The following is a 26,355-nucleotide window of genomic DNA, read 5'->3' as shown; positions in this document are numbered from 1 at the left end:
CACCTTAAACTCACATCATGTTATATGTCAATTATATCTCAGTAAAGCTGAAAAAAAGAGAACGCATAATTGAAATAAGGTCAACTTTAATAAATCTCAGTATTTGTTATGTGCCAAGGAGTGTCACTCTGTCACTGTAAGTCAGGGGTAGTGGGGGTGTGGACATAGCCCGTGATCACCACGTTCATGGAGTTTAGACATTTTCTGAAGTGACAAAGTAAATTTTAAACATTATATGTTTTCGTTCTTTGAGGGAAACTTGAATTAAGATAATAACATGCCATTTCAAAGTTCTCATGAAATCTGTGTCCTAATAATCTACTCTTTGAAAAATGAAACTGATAAGCACAATACATGTTCTTGGTTTATCAGAACTTCAGAACCCCCAACCTCACTTTTCCTGTAGATGCAAGGCTCACCCTCTTACACCTGCAGTACTATTGTGTCAACCTACCCAAGGTGTTTTCCCTGCTGAGAAGCACACGAATGAATAACAAAAATCAGGCAATTTTACAAGCACCCCTGGTACATTCGTTCACTGGCACCCAGTCACTCATTAAAAGGGGAAAACCCTGCTGCAGTGTTTATACATAGGCTAATTTATGCCTGTGGCACGGATGTAATTAGAAGGCTCTGCTTTCTCCTGTGGCTTGCGGGAGACAGGCACGCAGAGTACACAAGTCCTTTGCTTTCACCCAAATTGATTAATTAAAATGCTTGTGAGTTCTCGGACAGGAACGCGGTCCAGGAGAGGCCCGGAAGGACACAGCTAGTGGGGACTGGTGCGACACACAATAGCAGGCTACCCTGACCCGAACAACCGGAAGAGGGAACTTGAACTTCCCTACTCGGAAGGTTGGTGCCCTTTTTTAGAGTTTACTTTAAAAAAAATGTTGGTCTTGAGTTTTAAGGCAATTCTGTAGCTAAGATACTTCCATTTTTAGAATTCTGATTCAAAAAACTACCACGCAGAGAGAATAGTTTCTCTCTTGGGACTATATTGCTGATTTTGTACATGGATCTCTCTCTCCATGACAGGCTCTGCTGCATCGGACGTGCTTCTCTGACATTGCCAACAGAGCTGTCTTTTAAAAATGCAGGTCTGATGAGGTCACCGCCTTGCTCGAAAGGTTTCCATTGCCTTTAGGATAAAGTCTGAATCTCATAGACTGGAATAAGAAAGGCCCTTCATAAGCTGATTCCTGTCTCTCTTAGCAGCCTTGCCTACCACCACCCCTGGTGTCCCCACCTCCTACGAGGGGGCTCTCTCCTAGTAGCTCCATCATAACTCTTTAAATAACAATGAAGTTGACACTGAGGCTCCCCCACACACCCACTCCAACCTCAAACTGATGGCAGACAAGTTATTCTAGACACAGCCTTGGTCTCATTTGATCTGCTCAAGGACTTCCAAGGGTTCACGTTTAAAAAGAGATTCATGATGAGACTCCACCCCTTGTTCCTATAGATTTATTTCTCATAACTCAACATGCCCTATGGTTTCCTGCTGTTACAAATAATGCCACAACGGCTGTCTGGATACAGTGTTAGGAGTGAAACCGCTGGGTCAAAGGTATGGGCATTTAAAATTCTGATAGCAAGTGTCCACGTTCTCCCTGCAGAGTCTCTACCTGTTTACATTCCCAGTAGCAATACAGGGTGGTGTCTGGTTCTCTGAGTCTCAAACTTTTGGAGTTAAGCTCAAATGCCTGGCTCATTGTCACTTTGATATGGTGAGAAATCAGCATCTCGGTGTGGTGTTCACGTGAAGTTTCTTTCATTATAAGCAAAGTTGAACTGCCTTTAATATGTTCAAAAGTTATTTCTATTGTTTTTTTATTTTCATAGGCATTGTCTTTATTCACTTATTTTTCTGCTGGGTTATTAGTTTTTTCATATTGATGTAAATATGAAAATAAATTTCTTTTAAAAATACATTAAGATACCAGCTCTTCTGGGACATGAATGACCATTTCCTCCCTTGTTGTTATTTATCCTTTGATTTTGTTCAGTGATGCTTTTTTCACTATGCAAATTAAAAAAAATATATAGTCACATTTACCAATGATTTGTTTAGATTTTCTTGTGTCTTGTGTCCTATTTAAACAGGCCTTCTCTTTTCCAAGTTCACCTCTACAACCTTCTATACTGCCACGCACACTTTCAGTCACTAGCTTCCTTGCCATTTCTTGAATACAGGCCAGGCACTCTCCTGCCCCAGGGCCTTTGCACTTACCATTTGTTCCTTTTCCCCCAGACACTCTCTCCCTAGATATCTCCATATCTCTCTTATCTCCTGGTCTCTGCCCCAATTCCAGTTCTCAGAAAACCTTCTCTAACTACCCTACAAACTCCCAGGCACTCTTATCTGGTTGCGTTATTCTTCACAGCACTTAGTACTTGCTGAACTATTACGTGTATATTTGCTCTGGCCCCTCTTTTGCCCACTGTTATGTAACTGCAGGAGGATAGGGGACTCCATCTCTGTTGGTCACTTTTGTAGCCCCAACACCTAGAACAACACGCAAATCCTCAGAGTTGTTAAATGAACATTTTTTTAATGAATTACTGGAACACATTTTAAAAGGATGGGTGGAGGCAGGCAAAGAGGGGGCAGAATGGGAACATCTGTAATAGTTCAACAATATAAAATAAAAAAATTCTTCTAGTAACAACAAAAAGTAACTCCGTCCCCTCCTTCCTGCCTGAAACTCCCCTCCCTCTACTCTGCAGCGCACAGCATGCACACGCCTGCAAACCTTTACTAGCACCGGCCTACTGGACAAATAGCCCCTGGGCAGCTTTTCATGAGCTATCGGGTAGATGAGGAGTTTCTGTGGGAATTTAGAATCTTATTGTACTTTTTTATTAGATAGAAATAACTTTCTAGATCTTTTAGCTCGAAATTGAAAAGTATGGCTGGTTTTCTTTCTGTCAGAGGTCATTTCTAGGTTAACCTAAAAACATAAAAATAAAAAACAGAGGTGTTGTCGACATTTTTAACTTTACCAAACAAAGTAATTCCTGTTGTTTCTCAAGAGCTCATGTTTGTGCTAATTTTCAAAACAATCTGTGATAAAAGTCATTTTTGTTTCTTCTCTGTAATTTGTTTACATTCACTAAACATCAAGTTGATGATCACTTTTTTTTCTATTTTGCTAACCTTGTATGGTGTTTAGGTAAAAAAAAAAAAAAATCCATGACAGAAATTATACATCTAGCTAAAGAAATCATAAACCACGAAGCAAGGTGAACAATAGAAAATGGAAGTGAACCAATTAAACGCAATTTAAAACAGTGCACATGTAGCTGCCTCAAAAATAAAACAGGGCAGCCACCCCGAATAATTACAGGAATGAAAGAACTACAGTCAAATAAAAGGGAATTTAATGGAAATGATAACTGTTTACTTTGAAACCAAATCCAGGAAGAGGAGACAGGAAATATACAAACTAATTTAATTCTGAAATCAGTGCAAACAAAGAGGCTCATTTTGATTCAAGGTTGTAAAGGAAAATGCAAATTGTGGGGAAATTCATTCACCAGTAGTTCTGACACAGTACAGAAACTGGAATCTATAGGACTCATTGTCAGACCTTCCCTTCCTTCCTTCCTTCCCTCCTTCCTTCCTCCCTTCCTTCCTTCCTTCCTCCCTCCCGCCCTCCCTCCCTCCCTTCTTTCCTCCTTCCCTCCCATGTTCCTCCCTCTCTCCCCCACTTCCTTCCTTCTTTCTTTTTTACCCTCGCCCAAGGGCATGCTTACTGATCTTAGAGAGAGGGGAAGGGAGGGAGAGAGAAAGGGAGAGAAACATCGATTGCTTGTCTTTCTAATGGGCCCTGACCCAGGGACTGAACCTGCAACCTAGGCATGTGCCCTGACCAGGAATTGAACCAGAGACTTTCAGGTTTACAGGACGACACTCCAGCCAGCTGAGCCACACCATCCAGGGCAGATACTGGTTTCTGTTTAGAAGAGTGAAGCACTGCGTTTCATAAAAATATAATATATTCACGTAGCATCATCCCTCTGCTATATCATTATCTTTGAGACGTTTACTTATATCATAGGGCAGAAAGAGTGGGTCTTGTCAATCATGAATTTGATGGATGTCAAAGTGTGCACTACTAACCGTAACCTTTTATTTAAATTTTTATTGCTGATTCTTCATGTGAGTAATTTTTTATGTCATTCGTAGCTAAGAATGTTCAAATAACTTATATCAACCTGTCAGTACTTGCCTTGATGACGTATCAGAATTTAAGGCGTAAAACGTTCTTTAAGATCTTTTGAGAGAAGACCCTCATCTCTATCGTTACATACTTAGTGCCTCCTACAGGGTGTGGTGTCCAGTGGACTGATTTAGACCAACCAGTCAGTTGGCTTTACAGTTGAGAAAACCAGAACTCAAAGAAGGAAAGCAAATCTTGTAACGTGAACAGCAGCCCCTGGACCAACCCCCTGTCTTCTCTCCCTCCATCCACTATGACAAGCACCTAAATTGCTTGAATAGTATCAGAATGCTTACCCAATGTTTTATTAATTGCTAAATTCCAAGTGCTTCACCACTTATAAAGAGAATGGTAAAGGAGAAAGCATGGATAACAGAAATAAAGCACATTTGTCCCATCTGAGATTTTTCTCACTCCTTCTTCGCTGCAATTCAGCTTTAAGCCTCCCGTAGTGACCTGGCATTTTCCATGTGGGCCCCCGGATCCTGAATTGTCCTTGACAAATTCATAAAAACACTCACCTTCCTCCTTCCTCTTTCTTAACCTGCACGTCACACTTGAGTTACTCTGAATCCCCCACCAGCATGGATGGTCTTCACCTCCTCGCTGACAGGCAGGCGGGGGTGGGACGGGATCAGGAGCTGTGTGTCAGGCACGGAAACTTAGTGCCACCACTCACAGGCTCCGTGACCTTGCACAATGTATTTAACCTTTGTGATCCTTGGTGTCCCTCCTTATTACAGGGGCTCTTCCCACATCCCTGTGAGAATTAAACGCAACACTAGGCACATGTTTATCAAATGATCATTATTATATTATGATTATTTTATCTTGAGAGGAGAGCTCCTCTCCTTCCCCAACAACACTGACATTGCAGGTTTGATTTCAGCATCTGTGGAGTTGTAAGCCCTCACTAAACGAGGACAGTATCTAGTCCCCCTTTATTGTACAGAGCGGCTCCCTGACTCACAGCGACATGCCGGGGGCTGGTGATTTGGCTGGGCCCAAGTGGCATGGGTGTGGCCGTTGCCTGGTTCTCTTTTAGGAGGTGGTCTTTCTACTCCATCATGCTCCCTCCTTCTTTACAGTCAGCCGATGTATCGTTCAGAAACAGGGTCAGTTCAAACATTTCAGGTCTCAATGAACTAAACAAGTTTACACTTTTTGCCAGTATATTGCAGTTAAAGCGATTCTCCTATTTCTCCCTCCTTTATCCTAAAAGTTAATAAAGCAATCACCCAGAGACCATTTGTTCCTATAGTACAAGAGCTTGCAACCTACATGGCATGAATCACAATAAAAATAAATAAATAAGTGAAAAGTCAGAATTCCCTCGTGGGTCCGAACAGAGTGATTAGTGAGCGATTCAGCAAGCAACAGGAGCCTGCTTCTTCCACCCGTGTGGGTCCTGGTGTTATTAAAAAATATATATTTTTTATTATCCTGTTGTTCAGTGCCAAGTGAACCAGTAGGAAAAATAAAAAAGGGCAGTATGTCCTGTACCATGGGTTATCAGACCCAAAGAAAAAAGAAAGCTGGATTATTAAAGGAAAACAAGAAATGCAATTTAGGAGGTGATGACTTCATTTTTCTCATCTCTGATTGGCCCTGTGGAATGCTTTTGCAGCATTTCCAAAGCTGGTACGGCTTTAACGGCTTTAGGACATAACCATTCATTTTGTTTTTACAGCACTACTTTGTAGCGGGTCATACTACTATCTCCTTTAAAGGCTGTGGGGACTCAGACCCCAGAGGTGAAACAGCTTGTCCAAGGCCTCGTAGCTTTTGCATGGCTGGAGTAGGTCCTGTTCAGAGAAAGGCAGAACTAACAACAGTGGATTCCTTGACCTTGTCATTCTAGCCGAGGTCACTGACTCTAAGGCAGATGAGCTAGAGCAGGTCTGTGAGCTGCAAAGGAGGAGGAGGTGCGGGAATCATTGCTTCAGGGCATCAAAAGCCGTATTCTCTGGCCCTGCTCCTTAGAGAGGTTGAGTTAAACAATCAAGTGCTTCTGGGAACTTCAGGCTTAAGCTCTCCAACTGCAAGTTGTGGGACTCCCCCTTTCTTCTTCTGGGCTATTTCTTAGGTTCAGACTCTTCTGAAAAGGAACGTCGTTGATGACAACAATGAGGTGGGATATTCTGTTCTTAGAACTTGCCTATGATTGAGGATGGCATATTTGACATCAGCCATAAAATTAAAGATAACCTCACTTATTTGGTTTTCAGAAAGCTATAAGTACTTTCTTGGTAGATTCAAGAACATATTAGCTGAGTTGGAAGGGAAGTTTTTTAGGCAATAGTTACTTCCTTTTAATCAGAAATCTACCCTGGAGCCCAAATCTCTCTCTAAGCCAAGGCATGGATATTCAACTGCTCATCGGACATTTCCATGGGTGTTTATTTATGTATGCCATGCAAAACTTGGAGAATACAAAACACAAACAAAAAGGGAGAGAATAAAATTCACCTACCATTTACCGAGACAGACATGACCATGGACATCCTTTTTGTTGGCCGCATGATATTTTGTGTTCCCAATGCAGTGTAAATTTTTGTGACTCTTCTTTCATAGTTGCCTTTATAGGTTCTTACCAGATTTTGCATTGCTATAAAATAAATCTAGTTCCTATGTGATTTGTCTGCCCTTCTGATTATCAACTTAGGGTAGATTTCTTTACATTTATTTTTTCTTTAAAGTCATTTATTCATTTAAAAGCTAAGTAAAATTAACATGCATTTTTATTAGTAAGTACAAATAGCTTAAAACTTTAGTATGGAGCAACACTCTTAATATAGACATATAAATGAATGCAGGAGAATACAGCTCTGATTTCACAATTTAATACATGTCCTACATTTAAAAAGCAGACATTCAAGCAACCATTGTATTTTAAATATAAACTTTTAGAATTAAAAGAAAACGTTTCCCCATGTAACTGTAAGGGGTTTTAAATGCACAAACCAGAAATGCAGCTTCTCGTACCGCCTTCATCAGAATCTAAGCATGTGACATTGATTTCACTAATTCCCATCAGTAAACTTACAGGTTTGGGTTCATAGATACCTCACGTGTCCTAGTTCCAAAGCCATAGGGATCTAGAGCTCTCGGAGGGAGCATGCAAAGCACCTGGGGTCAATAGGAACTAGATGGGCATAGATGGAATAGATGGGCAGTTGGCAGAAAAAGTAAAGAGAAAGCGGGTGGCGGCCACTCATACGGGAGTCAGACCCCAGCATGGGGTAAAACTGGACAGAGGTGTCCAGGGTGTTCAGTAAGTGTCAGCGTGAAGGGCACGGCTGCGCAGACGTAGAAAAACGAGGGGGCTGCAGAGAGGAGGCAGCCCATGGCAGCAAACCAAGCTGTGCAGGTTGGGAGGGAGTGGCTTGGAGAGGCCCTTCAACGAAGTGTAAGGAACGGAGAAGTATGTGCCCTGTCACAAAAACACTCGTCTTTTACTTTTCAAAAATGTTTCTTACCAAAGTAATGTTCAAGGAATAAAAAATGGGTGTAAAAAGGTAGGCTTTAAAGAATCAATAGCAATCTACCAGTGATTCCTGAAAACCCACTAAAGGGAAAATAGGTCAGAGGCCCCAAATCCATCCTAACGTTACAATGCACGGGCCACAGAACTTTGAAATATGGGGGCAGTATTATCAAGGCATGTGCATCACCAGGACATTTTGAGTAGATTAGGAAGGATTCAGGAATAGCTACTTAGAGGATTCCTAGATAGTCATTGACTCAGATTTGAAGGCAAACATGTAGCTCTGCTGTTGAAGAGCCACCAGCTAACACTCACTTCCTAGGTCCCTGCAGGGAAGTGGCCCAGGCAGGATCCCATTCAATTCTCCTGACTCTGAGAGGTAGATGTTGCTCTTAGTCCCATTTTACAGAAAGTGAAACAACTTCTTCTAGCAAGAGGTTCCACATTGAGAATGGACCTGATGTCGACCCCAATCCCTGAGATGTCAACTTCTAAGCTTTTAATCATTACTATCTTTGCCTCTAAATATTTAAAAAGATTTTTAAATATCCATATTCAAAAGTCAAGACCCAGAAATGCTTGTAGGATTCATCAAAACATTGTCACGAAATTTGAGAGATGCTCCTCAGTGAGGTAAGTCTTGGTTACTTGGTCCAATAAAATACCCAATGTCAAAGGTCTTTATGTATTCCTGGAAAACTTTCCTCTTATTTCCTTTGAGTACTTACATAAGCTTTTAAGATAAAAGAACAGAGAAAATGTTGACTCACTTATAATAAAAATAGAAAAAAACTGAGGGTGAGTATCTACTGTTTGATGATAGAGTCAACAGTCCAAAAATTGATTCCCAGGCCCTTCCCATTTGTATCCTTACTTAGGTTCTAGAGACATGTGTTGAGTTATTTTTGCTAATACACTGAATTAACCTTAAGATACCTTTGGGTATTTAAAGATCAATAATAACACTGTTTTTAAAAGCAAACATGTACCTTGAAAACAAGCTAAGGGATTTTTCTAAGAAAGGGGACAGTCGTTTTGAGGCTACTAAAAGACAATGAATGGGACTGATTTTAAAGAAAAACCAAGGGGATGTATCCCAGAAACAAACGGGTGGTGTATCTGCACACATCGAACGTATTGCTTGCTATACTTTTTCAAAAATGTGGCTGTCCTTTAAATGCTGCAGATAACCGCATTCAATATGTTTGTGAAAACGATTTTATTCACAGTCTATGAAGCTCTGAATCCTGTAGTGACGACACATTTGCCTACTCTAAACACCTCTTGGAACTGTCATTGGGAGTTGAGCGAGACAACAGATGCACTGGAAGATGCCTCGTGCAATTACTTCCCATTCTTCCTGATGCATCAGAATCTTAGATCTAGTTTTGATGCTGTAGTTCAGCAACGCCACTGGCCTCTCTCCTGTTAGCTGCTTAACTTCATCTGTATTTAATTTTTGTTTCCCTCAGATTTCCTCTACACGTATTCCCCAATGCCTTTAGGAAATAGGCCCGTTTGGAATACATCACATAAATAATGGGGAAAGACCTCTTTGTTTTGAAAATGCCACACTGCACACCAGCTGAAAGGGAGGTTCATTGAAAGATGTTCTCCTGGGTTTCTAGGGGAGCCCTGTGAGTGCTTTTTTCCCAGAGCACTTAACATAACAAAACTGCCCCACTCATCAGGGAACAGCCCTCACCTTTAGAGTGGGGCACAAAGCTGTTTTTCAGGATGGAGTAACACTTGAGAAGGGATGAGAAATGAAGAAGAATTCTGCGCTGAGCAGGAATGATAGGGGAATTTAAGCCGGTAGAATGAAATTACTTAGTTGGACGTGGGTCAGAACTCTTAAGACTAACAATAGCTATTCTGATCGTAGAATATTCTGAGAAAGGCTACTGGATATTTATCGAATAAACCCGTTGTGGCAGAAAGATGTATCTGTTGTATATATACATCGATCTATATTGTATACATCTATGTCTTTTTCTTCACATATATTTATGATGTAGAAGTCTTACATATATTTAATTTTTTTGGACCGAGAAACTGTTCATTCGTTCTTCAAAACTTACACTGGACTGTACACTTACCGAAATCATTCCATATATGTCCAAGCTAAACTGTGCATTCTATGGTTCCTGTATCAATAAACCAAATCACATGTTCGGAAGCCAATGATTTCTAAACTGCCACAAAATAATATTTTCTGAACAACCGACCTCCTCCCCATTAACCTTCAGTTCCCCACTCCTACACACAAACACCTAATCCACAAGGTGGGAGCTTACATTTTGTTGTTGTTGTTGTTGAGAAGAGAGGGGCTTTAAAAATTATTAATTTATTTTTAAAGGTTAACTAATAATATCACTGTATTATAAAATAATTTAAAAACAGAATGATGGTAATAGCACCATTGGGATTATGGGTCAGATTTAATCCTTCATTTATAAGTATACATAAAATGTGCAATAGTATAAATTACACATAACTAAGTCATAGAAAATCTGTGAAACGCTCAACAGAACTAAAGTCTCTCAACCCTTGACTGTTAACACATTACTATTTTCTTTACTCATTCGTCTGATCAGCCCACGTGTACTGAGTGCCTGTGATGAGTGAGGTCCCCTCCCAGCTGCCAGGCTTATGCAAAGACGGCCAAGCACAGCAGCAACTATTTTTCAGTGTGGTGGGGGCTAAGCAGAAAACACGGGGCAAGTGCAACGGGACCTCAAAGAAAGCGCATTTGCGTCAGTCTGGGGAAGATGAGAGGGGAGCACAGACATCTTTCTGGAGCTGTGTTTTTGAAGCCTGCTAGGATGACTAGGGGTTAGCCAAGTAGAGGAGAGGGAGAGGGGTAGGAGGAACAGAAGATTAAATATCAGATAAGAGGGAACAGCAGTAACAAAGGGCACGGAGACAGGGAGACAGCAAAAAGCATGATGACAAAGGGGGACCCTAGAAGAACGAGGAGTCAGATTTCAGAGGAAATATGCCTGTCAGACACCTGATGGAAATGCCCAGTGAGCAGGTGGCTATCTGCACTCCGGCTTAGAGCTGGGCTCCGGATAGATTCGTGATGAAAATGGGGAGTGACTATTGCTTAAAACCTTTCCTTCCAACGAAACTGTTAAGGTTTTCAACATTCTTGGAAATAATGTCCAAAACCCAAACTGATGGTATAAATTGTTTCTATTGCTGGCATGGGTTTATACAATCCTAATTTACAAACACATACCTGGCACGTATTAAGCAGCCTCTGATAGTTCCTGGCAGCCTTTTTCTCGTATGACCCCAGTGCCCTTTGCCTAGTCACTTCCCTCTCATCGGTTTTCCTTCTCAGCACATCTTACCCATTCCCCATACCCTTCTCACTCTGCACTTCCTGTTGCTTCCTTTCCTTTTTCACCCTCCTCCCTTTCCCATGCAATAACCTGCTTAGCCGACTGCGGGGTCCTTCTTGGTGCACGTCTGTCCGTTACGATCCCGCTCAGGATCACAATGTGACACAGGTGCTCGATTAATTTCAAACAACTTTTAAAAAACTGTTATCACAGACACTGGAGTCTTTCTCTCTAGGAGCTCCTGCTTGGGAATCCCACAGCACCTTGGTTACCTCTCTCCCTGCCTTTTACACATGGGGGCATAATGGTCTGTTGTCATGCCCTCTCTTCTGCTAGCCCTTGAGCTCTTACGGATGAGTGCTAAGAATTAGTTATCTTTTATTCCTTAGTGCCTAGAATTATACCTGATACATAGCCGATACTCATTCTCAACAATGAATATAGGCTGAAAGAAAAGTAAAGAGAACCCCAGATGGTTGTATCTGCAGAAAATGCACAGAGTTTCAGCGGAAAAGGAAAAGAGCTACTCCCAACTCCAGAGCCTTGATTAGCAGTAAGAAATGGATGAACTTAAATCTTCATTCATGTATTCCTTTAGCATAGGGCTGTGCACAGATGTAAGAGATTCAATAAGTAACTATATTAGTAATGGAAATCTAACTCCTTCCAACTTTCACTTTTAACCCATTATCAAATACACAATGTCATAGGAACCTTGGTTTTGGGTAAAATGTTCGATTCTTTGTCACCTGAATAAGGGGCAGAGAGGGAGGAACCTGCAGCCCTTTTCTGCAGATGCTGGAAACAAGGTGTGCAGGTGATCAGTGACGTAACTCTAGGTTCCGTCCAGATCTCTGCCCACCAGACCTCAGTGACAATTGATGAGGGTTCTGGGGACACTGGCATGTTGCTAGGGGAAACAACAGTGTTGCCAGTCACAGACTTGATTTCCAATGACAGTGACATATATACTCTACACCAATGACACAGTTCTCTGATGGTGTCAAAGTCAGTGGCCATAGCTTTTCATCTTCTCCCTGTGTCTTTTATCCATATAAACTCTTATTCTAGATTGCCTGATGCATTTTTAAAAGCTTGCTGCCAGGCTGTAGATTTCGAAGCTTCATTGCAGTTTCTTCTCAGACAAGGTTCAATACCTCCCCGACCATAGTGTTCACCCAAACAAAGGGAAAAGGAGAAAGTAGGGTTTCTTCTCAGGCCAAGAGTCTAAACCCTTCAACAGAAATCCCAGAATGGTACTTCTGAAGGGCAGTATGTGTCTAAAGGTCCCCAGCCAACAGGACTGATAGGATTAACCTATTTATTATTTTGACATTGTAGCAAAAGCAAGAGGGAGAGCTGTTTCTCTGTTTTTGTCTGGCTTGGTTAACCATGACATTGGGATAGAAGAGAAAAATTGATCGAAAGCAGAGGCACAGGGCTATGAAAAACCTTCTCCATGATCTCCACATAACACCCTTTAGTTTCTCTTTCTCTTTTCTTCCCTTTTAATGGATTAGTGCTATACTCAAGGGCACAGGTCACTTTAGAATAATGAAATGTCAAATTCAACACAGAGTGAGTTGTGTAGCAGGTGCCGCATAAATGTGTTTTATCTTAAATATTTATTCCCGCAAATGGAAGAGGTATTTCCAAGCCACTGATGACTTCCTCATACTTTACTGAAAAGGAGAGAAGAATGGCTTCTCTAATCCTGGGCTTTCCAACGCTACCCCGAATCTTTGGAAACACAGGACCCTGCTCCTCCTCTCGATCACAAACAAGGCTGTTTTCTGAGTCTCACTTTAGAAATCTATAAAATGGCCATGATAATAGCTATCTTATGGGATGTTGAGAAAGTTAAATGAGACAACACATGAAAGAGCCAGATCCAATGCTTGGCATGTAATTGCACCCAATAAAAGTTATTTCCATTCTTTTTCTTGTGTTTTTCCAATAGCCCTATAGTTAGGCAAGGAGACAGTTTTAATTGCTAGTGACTTGTAGATTCCAAAACATTTTTTTGGATTATTCTCAATCTCATCATAATTATATATCATTTGCTTTCCCTGTCTTACACAGACAGAATTTAATCATTTTGGGGGAAACAGGAAATACTTTGAAATCCTGTTTTACATCACGACAGACAACAATTCCTTCCCAAGACCACCTGGGTTGGCCTATGAAAAAGTAGTCTTTCCTTGCTCTGAGAATCTTTCAAATTCATCTCTACACTAGTGATTCTCAATCTTGGCTACAGAGAAAATCAGCTGGGGTCCTTTCAAACTCCCCATGCTCAGGCTGAACTAGTTAAGTCAGGATGTTGAAGTTGGGACCCAGGCACTGGGCAGAACCAGTATTTTACTCAATGATACTTATGAATACACCAAACTTGCCACTTCCTCCAGGTCTCTGATGTTCTTTGCTAATCCAAGTCCCATACACTTCCACCAATAATTAATCAAACATCTGCTGAGCAAATACCGTATGCCTGTCCCTGGGCTGCAACATTTCAGCAACTGAATTTGCTCTATTTCACAGAGAAAACAGAGGCCCCCAAAATGCCCCCAAGACTTCTTTGCTTCCACTGATTATGTACCCCACTTCCTCTCCTTCTTTAGGGGACCTTGCTCCTTCCTCTATTCCCCTTCATCATTTAAACAAGTGAGAATATTTGGTATTTAAAAATAACTTAAAAATCTGACTCTTAAGCCGTTTTCAGGCCAGCTCCTGCTAAAGAGAGCCGAGATCCATGTCCTCACCCACTCTCCATCATTTCTCAATTCACATTAATCTGGTTCTGGTTTGAAACAGCTCTTACGAAGATACCAGTGACTACTGAATCGCCAGATCCTTGTCCTCTCTGCCTCCCTGAACACAGCTGACTTGTCCTTCACATTCAGGTATTGCTTCATGCCGGGGGCGGTTCCTCTCTGTTTCGTATTAGTTCCCCTAGAGTTGTAGGAATGAACCTTCTCTCCACCTACCCTCTTGTTGGTTTTACCTACACCCATGACATCATTTCCCTCTTGGCTGATGATTTTCTTATTTCTGCACCTACTGACTTCCTTGCAAATTCCAAATCCTTATTTACACTGACCAGCAGGTGGCTCTGCCCAGATCTGATGTCCACTAGTAATGGTCTGTTCAAATGAGAATTTATCAGCTGCTCTTCCTGCTAAACCCGGTCTTTAAATGATATCCTTTCTTTTTTTTTTTTTGTTTTATTAGAGAATGGTACTATACCCTATTGCCCAAATCATTAACTGTCACATTCTTTCCTTTTCCTTATTTTCAAACCCAATTGACCACTAAGGTGTTGGTGTCCAATTTTTCCCCCATACAGTCACTATTTTAGTCCCAGCCTGAATCATACAGTGTCTGAACAATAATCAGAACCCTCCAGCTGGTCTCTCTGTGCTCAGCTTTTCTTCCTTTCAATCCAACCTCTACTACCCTCATGATTGAAGTATAAAAAACTCAGATCTCTCAGATCTGATCTTATTCCTCCTCATCAGTGAATCACTTGGACTCCCGGCACTTCCTCCAAAGGCTTCTATGATGATCTTCCCTAATTGATCTCAAAAGTGCAGATCAAATAGTTCTGAATCCTCAGGCTGAGCTAGGCAGCACCGCTCCCCTCCCCCCTCCCCCCCACCCCCCCAACCTCCTTTGAGTTCTGCTTCTGTGTTCCCAACAACAAATAATACAGCAATAAAGATGGTAGAAGTAGATGCCACCTCTGGAGCACCTTTCCGTACAGATGTCACATCATTTAACTCAACGTATGTAAATCTGAAATCATCAACCTTGACATCACCCTATTTCCATCCTTCTTGTTGACTCCAGTGGAATTACTGCTGCAGCTGAAAGCATCCTAAATGACACGCTGTGGTTCAGCATTGTGTTCCCATCCCTGTAAGGCACAATCTTTGGTACAAGAAAGGAAAGTCCATTCATATTTGCTGAATGAAGATACTTCTATACTAAGAAAGTTGGCAGTATAGATGAAGAGGCAGAAATACTCTCAAAACCTTTGGAGGAACACAGAAGATGGTATATAGATAAATAAATAACTAGGTAGAAAATATAACATCATATTCAAATCTGCAATTATTGATGTCCTCCTTAAGTGACCAAATCCCCAATAAAGTCTTTTTTTTTGTGGAATATATTATTAAAAGTAGCACCTGGCAATTCAGGTTTGAATTCTTATCTACCACTTTTGTTTTAACTTATTTCATTTGAAATGTGAAACAAAAACTGTGCCAGAGAACCATATTTTTAATAAAATCCAAGACATAAGTTCTAATCATTTCTGATTCCATCCAAATGCTTGTCTGCTCTGGTGGGGTGTTCAGGAGTCAGATAAAAGCAGTCAGTTCTCCAGGGGCTCACCTGCATCAACTATTGTTTGTTGTGGGTAAAGACATGTGCTAGAAACTAAATATTTGCCAAATATAGTATTACATTTAACTGTCAACAAATATTCTAAAAGTAGTGGAGACTGTGGATATAACCTTCTATGTTAATGATGGTGAATAAGTTTTCTAATCTTTGAGTATTTTTTTTTTTACATAGCCTAATGCTTCTGAAAGTAGTAACTTTTGCATTCTTTGCGATAATTTGAGGGAATTCTCTGTCTTATGCAACGTTACTGTTCACCCAACATTTGTATTTAATGCTAAGGGAAGCAGTGTAGTGGTTATGTGCTTGGATGGGTTTAAGTCATACCCTCCCAGTCTTCTGCACGACTCCAGTTTGGTTAACTTAACCTGCCTTTGCCTTAGTGTCTCAGTAGGGAAATGGGGACAACAGCCTCTCTCGCCAGGGTTGTCACACTGATGAAATGAAATCCTGTGTGTGCAGTGTGTGGCACTATTTCTGCCCCATCGGAAACACTCAATAGGAGGAGCTAACTACATGGGGTTCCGGAGACTTCTGTGATTTGGAATCTTACAGTGGAATGTACCGACTCTGTCAGAGGTAGACAGGGGTCATTGTCCGTGGGGAGAAACTAGCTGGCCTCCCAGTCAACCTTGCCTTTGGCTCCTGGGGTCTGTCTGGTCCTCAGCACGCAGACAGACAGACTCGGCTCGGTCTGCAGATCAGGGTTGTTGGTGTTGAGTGAATCGGAGGGGGAGCCAGTTGCCTGATGGGAAGGTCTGTGGGCGTCAGGCTCTCATTATTTTTAAAAGAGGGCTGGTGCTGGGATTAGCGAGGGCGAGCATTTGCCCAAGGCACCTATGTCCCTGGACAGAGTGTGGACAGCCTGCTAAATTAGCAGGTGCCCTTGAGACTCTTGATTCAGATCAGTTCCAAGCTACCCAAGCCAGCTCTGGATCGACAAATTTGCTGCTCCTCACAAACGTAAATAACACTGATCAGGGCCCAGTCAGCTCCTTGCCCTGGAGGCTTCCGGCCGGGGACAGCTTTGTCTCTCAGGCGCTTTTTGCATGTGTCTCATCTCCGACATTATGTGTTGATTTTTTCCTTTTGGGTACCTAGCCCTATATTCTTTTTCTTTAAATCCTCACCCAAGGATATGTTTATTGATTTCAGAGAGAGGGGAAGGGGGCATGGGGGAAGGAGGGAGAGAGAAAGAAGAGAGAGAGAGAGAGAGAGAGAGAAACATTGATCAGTTGCCTCCCGTATGTGCCCTGACTGGGGATTGAACCTGAAACCTCGGAATGTGCCCTGACTGGGGATCAAACCCACAACCCTTTGGTGTATGGGACAATGCTCCAATCGAATGAGTCACCTGGCCAGGGTTACCCCTGATATTCTTGCTCCCAACTCTCTGTAGCCCAGGGTGATACCAGAGCTGTAAGATTACTTCATAATTTCCATAACTCCAGCTGAACTAAAAAGAGAACACAGCCTGCTAAGAGTCTACCTAGACCCTCTTAGCAGCTGTATGTCGAAAGGAACACTGTCTAAATGAGCTCTTCTGGTGAGGGGAAAGCTTGAGTTTTCAGAGTGTTAAAGAAAGCCCGACCCGCAGACTCAGCAGAATCCGTGAAAGAGAAACAGATAAAAGGCAGATAGCTGCACTATGCTGGTGCCTTTTAGGGTGTGATTGACACAAAGGAAAAATAATTTAAGCACAATATGAGGAAGAACTTTCTTTTTTAGCAATTCTACGCCCCTCCCCCACCTGTAACAGATGGCTTGGTGAGTCACCTAGATCATGTGGCTGGACAAGGACGGAAGGAGGCCAAGGGAAGTTGGGCTGCCCAGTCCTGCCACCTCCCTCCCAACCCTCAAGGCCCTGTGTAAAGACCCCTGAGGTTAAATCAGGAGGAATGGCCGCTGAGGGCCAGAGGACCATGGCCAGGGCCATGGTGATGCTGATGTGGGGTGTGGCTGCCAGGGGAGATGTTCTGCAGAAGGTGCTGCCTGAGCTGGGCCTTGATGGATGGCAATGATGGAGAAGGGAGGAACGGTGTGGACAGGGCTCTCTGTGCATTGGGAATGACGTTGACAGAAGCACAGGACAAAATCAGCAAAACCTATGCACACCTGTCCTGCCTGGTCGCCCTGCTGTTGGTGTTTTCCTGCTTCCTTATGGCAGGGTGTCTCTTCCTACATCACCACTTTCACTAGATTCCTCCTTAATACACCTAATGCATCCAGGGAAAACCGAAGCTCTTTAGTTGGTTTTCAAGGGTCCCCTCAGTCTGTCCCCAGCCCACTTTTCAAAATCTTGTTTGTAATGTGCCAAGACACAAATCTTCTGCTCCAATTACACTTCCCTGGCCTGTTACGGGCACTAAATCTTCCCCAGTGTGGCCCACTCTCCACAATATCTGTTTCTTCTTGGCTATTTTCGCTGACTTGCTCAGGGCTGAGGGGAACTTCAAGTTTCACATGTGATTCCCGAAATCAAACGTAAAACTTTCGGTGGAATCTGATGGGTGAGGAGTCTACTCCTCTCTGTCTTCCCTGACGTCTCCTTTTGGGTTCACTACTGCTCCTCCTCAAACTGTGCATCCGCCAATCACTTCCAGGTTCCAGTTCACAAAACAGGGGTAGAGCTCGAGATTCCGCATTTCTGGCAAGTTCTCGAGCGTTGTCTGGGCCGCTGGTCTACACCTTGAGTCGCAGGGCTCTAGGGCCAAACATCACCCTCCTCTCCTTTGACCAGCTGGCCTCCCTGATCTGGGCCATTCGTCACTTCTTTTCCATACAAAGTGATGCCCAGGTCTCAGCCTGCTTTCTGCCCAGCTCCGTAGACTCTGCAGATCCTTCCCTGTTAGTGAGACTTCTGCTCTGACCCCTCCCGAGCTCTCTGTTGTGCTGCCGCCCTTGCCCAGACAGGCAGAGACAGGGAAAGTTATGGTAATTGATGAGTGCTCAGAGCGGGGGAATGTATAAGGAAAGGATCGGGGCCTAAGCACCAGGTCCCTCAGACAGCAAACGAAGGGAGGAAAGGGGAGAGAATTTAGAGAAGCAAGGAGGGGACCATGGAGGGCTGCTGAGACCAAGGAGACAGGTCTCAGACAAAAGAGTTCTCACTCCCCGCCACACACACGGCCTCTCCCGCCTGTAGGCTCACCCCCCGCATGTCAAGGGTAGTGCATTTTGGGCTGCCCTGTACTCGTTTTGGAATCGTGCCCTGCTTCCAAATCAGAGCAGGTTTGCATGTGGGAGTCTATGACAGGAGAGGCCCATGCATCTAATAAGCCAAAGTTAGAAAAATTAAAAGTAGAGTAATGTGCCAGTCCTGGGCTGGGCACAGAATTGAGCTCTGATTATTACAATGTTCTCTGACTATCGCTCCTTTCTCCTGCTATGTTTATGCCCCCAGCATGTTTTAGTTTTTGCACTAAATGGACCAATTGCTTCCGTATTCCCCAGCTGGGATGTGGATACACTTTCAACAACTGCATAAGAAAATGATTGCTGACTTGACTTGGTAACATTTACTACCCTGCTCTGCACAGCCCTGGATTTGCAGGTGTCGTATTAACTCTACGCTTGGGTTTCTCAAAAACTGATTAAAATTTATGTTGACTCTTCTGATAAAACCTCATTGTTTCAGGGGCTTTCTGAATGTTCTCTATGATTTCCTAATGTCCATATATGAGCATGTAGCACCTCAGGAGGTCTTAAGAGGACAGTGTAATCTCGTTTTGCAGGTGAGGAGGTGGAGCCCGCTTACCTGGCAATTACTGACGGGCCATGTTTGGAATCCGGGTTCACTACAGGAGACGTTTGACTACATCTACTTCACTCTAAAATTTGATGTAAGGATATTGCACCTTCTTGGCCCCCCCCAAAGATTATTTTTTAAAGATTCAAATTGCATTTTTTTCCAGTAAAATGTTGACAGATTTCGTATAACATAATTTTTTACTCAGCGTATGTTTCCATTATTGCCAGTCATTCCAAAGTGGTCAAAGGCGTCAAACAACTACTGCTGGTGATTAAACTTATTATTTTATTATTGTTGTTACAGTAGGTCCGGGTGTGACGCAAAGAAGGTGTGTGTGGTTTCACCTGTGCCGGGACCTGAGGTGAAGTGCTGGGTTACGTTCGCACCTTCATGTTTGTAGGAGGCTCCTCGTTATGTCGACCCACACTGAATAATTGAGCGTGGGGTGATACAAGGGTGTAGGCAAAGAATCTCAATCCGGATGACCAGGAGAATCTATTTCTTCAATGGAGCATATATTCAAAATACCCTCAGAAGTCCTTAATTACTTCGAAGCATCAATATAAATTGAAGGTCACTAGGCTAAAGTTGTTAGATGCCATAGACATTACCTACAGCTCAGGAGAATCCATGACAAAAACACTCTAAGTATATAATTAAATATATTTTGCAATAACTTTCATCCAGGGACATTAAAATGCAACAGAAGGCCTAAAAGCTAGGTGCCTCACTTCTCTTCAAATATTAATACATTTTCACTCATTGTGTCATGGTTGGGAAGGAAATACCACCCATGAATTAAGGTGCTAAAGATGATATAGAATCAATGGAAGACTAAGTCATCAATATATCAATCTGTGCGCTACCAACCTAGGGAACTAATGTGAAAATTAATGACCTTTAAAATTCAAGGAATGCACATACATCAATCCAATTAAAAAAAGAAGTGATAAGGTGTTCCATCAGTTACTGCCACCAAACAGAAAGGGGAGATTAATGTCACGTGTTGAGCAAACGTAGGACAGAACGAGTGAGATATTCCTGTGCGATCACCGCAGATCCAGAAACTGTGTGTGTGTGGTGAGAGCTGGACTGCAAAAATGACTAACAGGATGTAATAAGACTCTCATGACTCTCTAGACGCACGAGAGACGTTTTCTATGATCTCGAATACGCCCACTCAGCAGTTCATACCAAGAGTACACATTCATCTTGGGAATAGCGCACTCCCACACACTTCTACATGCTTAAGAAGCAAGAAGCATCCTCTGTTCTGTTGTTTTCCCTCTGCATGGGTGCAGAGTGCAGTTTTGGCATCATGGTCATTTTGCTGTTTTATTCACAGAAACTCCTTTCTTATTAAATAAAAAAATTGAGATAAATGCAGCATCACTTATCTCAATTGTTGTGTCTTTGACTACTTAGGTTGCACAGACTCCACTGGAGAACAGAGCACAACATAGAATTTAGGAAGATGGTCGCTGCCAGTCATTCAGAATCACACCTTCTTTCTCCAGTGGCTGCCTTGGGAACACAGAGCACTCTCTTATCTGTTGTAACCCTTCTATTTAGTGAGCATCAGATAGTAATTTCCCGTAAGTGTTGAAGAGATTACATGTTGTACATATGCTGTGTGCGGACATAACGCATTATTTCCTGCGTACACTCTCTGTGTGCCTCCATAGATTCACAGAATAGAGTAGGCAGGAAGATTTTCTGAATTCCCTCGGACTTGTGAACATCTTATCTTTCCTGACACCAGCTTACACTTGATCAAAGTTTCTTTTGGGAGAGCATAGTTTTCCCTTTTTGTTCGGGGAGCCCCTTTCTCAGCCATTCACTCTGAAACACCTGAGCTGTCTTTCACTGGGGATGGCAGTCTTGGTTTCACTAGAGACCATATCACATCCTCGAGCCTTGTTTCTATCAAATTTAATTGCTTTCTCCTCCTGCTCTTGTCCATTTACATTTGCCCTATCGTTTATAACTTTTAGACTCAGCTCTGTGACGTGTTCTGGGAAAAAATAAATTCCACACTTTTTGATGTTTTTTAATTCATTCATCTTATGAACACTTCAAGCATCCCCATGATGAATACCAGATAACATACACTATCAGTATTCTTCTTCCTTCCTTCCTTCCTTCCCTCTTCCCTACCTCCCCTTTTCCTTCCTTCCTTCCTTCCTTCCTTCCTTCCTTCCTTCCTTCCTTCCTTCCTCTCTCTCTCTTTCGCTCCCTCCCTCTCTCCTTCCTCCCCCCTCCCTCCCTCCCTGCCTTCTTTCCTTCCTTCCTTGTGTTGGGGAGCAGGAATAATTTTCACAATCCATATCACATTGCATCCTTAATTTCAGCAGTAACATCTCAGTTGTCTGACATAAGTACTTTTGTACTGATTCAGCTGAGGTTTAACCAACAGGAGTCACATGATAAAACCCTTTTTTATTTCTTAATCACAATAAAATAAACATGAAGACTATCTTATAAAACACGCACGACCAGAACCAAGAACTTAGGCATTTGTGCATGGCCTCACTGCAGAACATTCTTATTAAATGCCATAATTCATAAACCACTTAGCAGCTAGTACACCACACACCAGGCCCTGGAGAGCACAGGTAAAGGACATGCTCACAAGAAATAATATGATGGACAGTCTTGTTTCAAGCCCAAGGTTTACTATAACAAAGTCACAGGAGAGCTCCGATTCCCAGACACCCGGGTGACAAAGCCTTCTCAGGTTCAGGGAAGGGAGAGGAAATAAGTGCAGGCCATTGAAGGCCACCCAAGGGGCAGCACAGCAGTCTCATCTCCAGAATGACGAGAGTTCTACAGTTGTCAGTGCTGCTGGGGGAGCTTGCTGGGAACTAACTCCAGAGCATGCATCAGCCAGGCCAGTGGTGGAAGGCTGTGTCGCTGAGATTAATGTTTCACAGCTGCGATGTAAGCCTGGACACCGGCATAGCCAATGGCTTTTGCGGCAGGAAACAGATGAGAAATTATAGTATCCGAAGAACCTGCTACACCAAATCAGTGATAAATTTACATCCATGAGACAATTGGTGGTGTGGGAAAAAAAAAAGCAGCAACCCTTACCTCTGATTTCTCTCTTTGTCCTCATTTACCCAAGTCCTACTCTTTTTGACAAGGCAACTCCCCTGCCAGGATTCATGGACTCATTCTGGCTTTGCATATCTTTCCCTTTCCAGTCTGTGGCAGTATCAAATAAGCACCTTGTAAGGGAAACTCACAGACATGCAACATGGCTGCAGCAGCAAAGGTGTCTGGGAAAGGTTGGACTGTTAACTCTTTGTAGCCTCTGGCTTGGCTGACTCCCTGGAAAACTGAATGCCACCCAGGAAGGAAGTTCATGGATGTACAGAGTGTGATAACTGCCTGATGTTATTTGTTTATGTCAGGACGCAGCGTTCTTTCTGGCAGTCTATGTGACTACCTAACATACAGTTTTACTACTAACCCCTATAAAAAGGAGACCCTGTCCGGGGAGGGGTGTGGATTCTCCCCAGCCCGCCACCTCTGGGAGCGGCTGCCTGCCTGTGTGTGCAGGCTTCTCCTGTTGAGGCTCCTGTGAATTTGGGTAAGGCTACTTGTCCGTTCTTCAACTTCGATTCTGAATTCAGACTTTTGTGGCTTTCCTCCAACACACTTATACTTCTGAAACTTTACATTACGATCCCATCTTTAAGAGGGATTTCAACAACTTTTTTATGGAAAATTATAAATATACACAAAAGTACAGATAATAGTATAATGAACCCTTATCTCTGAATTGACCATCTTAATTATCAACTCATGTTTCATCTACCATTGCCACCCTCCACTTCCCCACCCATCCCAACTCCCTCACCCCCAGATTATTCTGAAAGAAATCCCAGCCTCCACATGATTCCTCCGACAGGGAATTTGTCATTAAACCTTCTTCAGAAAACTGGTGGTGTAGTTTGCAGTTCTAATTTTTCTACTTCTCTTAGGCACCAGGGATATTGAGGGGACTTTATTATTTACTTTCTGTTCATTTATAACTGAAACAACAATTCCAGAGTTAAGATCACTGCCAAAGACGTACATACGAACAGTGTCATAGATGAACACGTTCAGTGGTGATTCCCAGTACTTAACCCCTTTTGGACTGTGAGTGACCGTTGTAAATTATTTCTACATGGTATGAAACGAAAGGAAAGAAAATACAGCACTCTTCATTCTACAGAATTCCATTAAAGCTCTTGCCACATCCATGACTGGTCCTTTAATGTTCCTTTCAAAAGATGTTTCACAAAGATGGGCTTCTTTTATGGCGTGATTTGCCCCTTTGCGAACCTATGCAGTGCTCACGGTCCGTGTCGCAAGACTAAAGTTTAAAGCGTTCTCTGTGCCTTTAGTTTACCTTCCAAACTAGATTGTAAGTTACATGGGCTAAGACTTCCTCTCAAACTCCTTCCGGTTCATCCACAGCGTCTAATATAGTGCTTAGCATTTACTGATGCTTAACAAGGACTTGTCAGTTTATTGGTCCGTGTTGCCTCTGATCATGAAACCCAAGTCTGTTTTACAAAGTGGTGGGTTCTTTAGCACCAGACCAGCAAATACGCGTGCTTCTGGACATTGCTAATGGGGCCCTGCATTCTTTTCTAAGTTGGGATGCAGGCTCAGTATCCTTGGCATGCAAATTGCAACTTATTTGCTAACCTTGCTCTAAAATTATGTGATTAGAGAAGAGATATAAATCACTCACTGGGCCATGGAGCTTGTCAAATGCTGTTATGTTTTAAATGTTCAGTTGGTCCCTGTATATTTCCAGAAGGGGCTCGGAGCGAGGAGGCAATCTGGTTCTCAATTCTAACTCCATTGCTTCCTGACTAGGTGACCCTGAGCAAACCATCTGACCTCCATCAGGTTTTGGTTTTCGTGTGTGAAATTTGGACACTGACTCCCTCCCTTCCTCAGAGGGCTGTTCTGAGGATCAGAGGAAACAATGCATCCTTTCTAAATTGTTCAAGCTTTATGAAATGTCTGCTCATATAAAAGCTATCTTGGACATCATGAAAATAAGCACAGATCTTTGTCCAAATAAACCAACACGAACAAAATAAAACACTAGTTTCCAATGTTACATTCGCTCACCTACTTATCGCTCTCATCTCCTCTGGGGCATGATTGTGTGGTGGCGAGGGGTTTGTAGGGGTCTCTTCACAGTGTAATCAGAAGTCTAATGGTGTCCTTAACACTGCAGTTAGGGACTGGGGCTGGGGAGCAGGGCAGGGGGATCAAAGTAATAGGATAGGAAATTGGATACAAAGCACAATGCAAAGTCTGGGGTTACAAGAACATTTTCTAGGTCTAACTAAAGGTTGAGATAACATGGGTAAAACTGCTTTTGAGAAAACAGCCTTGGGGGGGTTTCCTAAAGCTCTGGCCTCATCAGCCTCTTCTAGTTCTAAGCAGGTGACTAACTGGCTGAATGTTACATTTAAACAGCTTTCCAAGGAAGCTGCTCCTGATTCTCTCTGCACGTGGGCATATATGACAATATAGGAAATATACAGCAGTTGGTTTTCCTAACCACCCGGAAACCAACGCATTTGCAATGCATTTCATCAGCAACTTAGTAAATTGCCATTTAAGAGGCACATTACTTTTACAATAGTGTCATAAAACCTGCTGCCAGACATAATTCACAGGTGGTAGCTGAGGAAAGTGGGTTCAGTGTACTTCAATATCCCTCTGTCCTGAGGTGCTAGTTTCTCAGTAACGAGCTGGCCATGTGTGTGAGCAGCTTTCTACTTTGGGGATTTTGAGTCAAAATAGTGTATAAACCTCTCCCTCGCTCTCTCCCTGTCTCTCTGTCTCTCTCTCTCATGCTCATGGGCATATCAGCAGCTACATGGAAATTGTTCTGGTGACAAAAGGGTCCTTTCTGAAGGTCACTTTGTGTCATATTTGAGAAGGCACTTCATATTTATTTTTGGCATTCAGGTTCTTGGATGATATTTAGAGTGAATTTTAAATGCATAAAAGGAATAAGACATAAAGCTTTTTCATTGACCATGTTATACGGGGAGGGGGGCTTCTAGGGAAAGAGGGACATTAGGGTTCATGATGCTGATTACTTTAAATTTTTATATCCCCTCATCTCCAATTCAAATGGCAAGTCAAAGTAAATTTCTTAAGTACTTTGAACACCTCTCTTAAGTCATTGACCCAAATGTGGAAGATTCCATCTCAGTGAAACTCGGCTGTCCAAGTGGGAGGCAGGGATGGAGAAATCAGTGTCACTGGCAAACTGAACTTATTGGAAGAAAGGTACAAATTTCACTTCCAATGTTTTTCTTAAAAATATCATAATTGTGAGGCTTCCATAAATACACTCCTAACAATTCCATTATCAAGTGTACTCTCCACGTTCCTCCCCAAACTCCACCTTTCTGTCTTTATAGCAACAGGATACAACTATACTTTTTTTTTAAAGTGCACACACACCCTCATCTTCACATAAAACCACATAGGCAACATCAACATCCGGAAGCCTTACTTCTTATCCTCTCCAGTCTCATCTCTCATAGAAATTGCTGTGATTTCCGTGACGTAACTGTGTGCTTATGTTTTTTAAAAGCCATACTTCCCTTAAAAAGGAAAGTCAAGGGAAGTATTTAAAGAACTAGTCAGGTAACTTTACATTATAGGTAACTTTATATTTTATTGCCTTATTATTTTGTTCTTTCATCCATGTCTTTGTGGCCTTTGGGAGTTCACAGGTCCACAATGTGACAGGTGTTCACTTCTGGGTAGAAGCCTGTGACAGTGTCCAAATCCTTAATTTAACAGTTGAAGAAACTGAGGCCGAGACATACACTTGTCTTGCTTGAGGCCCCACAGTAGCTAACCAATGACAATAATTTCACATTGTTCCCCAAAGCCATTTCTTATCTGAATAATGTGGACATCTTAGCATCCAGGGCTATGTACTGCCTCCGTCCCCAATGAACGGGTGCAGTTTTTAGGGTATTCGGGCTTTGCAAAGTTCAGAGCAGTTATTCATATTACTTCTCTTTGCCCTGACGTTAGTTGGTTAAGCTTTATACTTCCTTTGTGAAGTGAGAGGGGAACCGAGGCAGA

General features: G+C 42.5%; 1 protein-coding gene across 1 annotated transcript in view; it reads right to left on the bottom strand.

Moving 5' to 3' along the window:
- The window catches only part of GPC6 (glypican 6), a 1,001,808-nt gene that overhangs the window by 109,836 nt on the left and 865,617 nt on the right, over window positions 1-26,355 (bottom strand). The window lies entirely within an intron of this gene.

This window comes from Desmodus rotundus, chromosome 13 (assembly GCF_022682495.2).
Source record: "Desmodus rotundus isolate HL8 chromosome 13, HLdesRot8A.1, whole genome shotgun sequence".
NCBI classification, from domain to species: domain Eukaryota; kingdom Metazoa; phylum Chordata; class Mammalia; order Chiroptera; family Phyllostomidae; genus Desmodus; species Desmodus rotundus.
Note: the sequence above shows the minus strand (reverse complement) of the source record. Positions and strands in the feature narration are given on the sequence as shown.